We start from the raw sequence: 973 nt of genomic DNA, 5'->3' as shown, positions 1-973 counted from the left end.
ATCCCAGGACCCTGGGATCATGACCTGAAAAGAAGGGACACTTATGGAGGAAGCCACCCAGACACCTCTTTTCTTTGTTTTTAATATATGGCAACTGATGTTTCCCAGCCACGAGGAGCATATTACCCATTGATTAAATCTTTGAAAACAACCTATTTAAAAAGGTGTGTAAATATATACTTACTCAGATTTATACACTTTGTGTTTTCTTCATAGTTTGGGGTGGACCCCATGGTCACAACACTGCATCCAGTCTTTGCCTTCCCATCTTTTGATACCAGGTATTTGGTCAGCAAAGCAAATTAGTATCAAAATTAATAAGCCCTTGGCACCATATCTCTGGAGCAGGGGTTGCTCTTAGCCAAGGCCCAGAGCAGTTAACCTCCCCTCGCTAGTGCTATAGCCCCAAGGATTAGGTCCCTGCCACCTGAACTCAGTCTTACATGTTATGCTAAGCAGACAAAACCAAAACAGGAAGGCTCCGACAGCTTTCACTGGCATGCCTCATCTCCCACTCCCTCGATGTCCAGGCAGTACCAGATGCCAGGGAGGGTTCTTGGTCCAACATATGGGAGAGAAGGAAGTAGCCATGAGCAAGTACCTGCCTCTCTGTGCCTTTCTTTCATGAGCAGGTTGTAAGGAGGAGGAAGAGGAAAGGGAAGAGATGTGAACTTCAAGGTGTGAAGGCCTCAGTTAGGCAGCTGGCTCCTGCCAGTAGGAAAGGGAAGAAGGAGAAGGCAGTGAGTCTTGCAGGGAGGGTGGGGGGTAAGGGTTACAGCTTATGATGGAATCTGGAGAGGAGTAATAGGGATACTAGTCATTTGAGTCCACCATTGGCAAGCTGGGCTGGGTGTCAGGGCAGATAGGCCTCCCTGGTCAACGGCACATGAGAGAAGGTGGAATTCTTCTCTGAGGAGCAGGTGGAGCTTTGGGTGTTGGGAAAGCATAGACAGTATTGTTCCAGGGCCAAGGC

The 973-nt window shown here is 48.3% G+C and overlaps 1 pseudogene; it reads right to left on the bottom strand.

Annotated features, from left to right (window-relative positions):
• Positions 1–797: 797 nt before the first annotated feature.
• Positions 798–973, bottom strand: part of LOC132008605 (fibroblast growth factor receptor 1-like) — a 1190-nt pseudogene continuing 1014 nt past the window's right edge.

This window comes from Mustela nigripes, unplaced genomic scaffold (genome assembly GCF_022355385.1).
Source record: "Mustela nigripes isolate SB6536 unplaced genomic scaffold, MUSNIG.SB6536 HiC_scaffold_472, whole genome shotgun sequence".
Lineage (NCBI taxonomy): Eukaryota > Metazoa > Chordata > Mammalia > Carnivora > Mustelidae > Mustela > Mustela nigripes.
The sequence above is the reverse complement of the archived record's forward strand: the minus strand, read 5'-3'. Positions and strand labels throughout refer to the sequence as shown.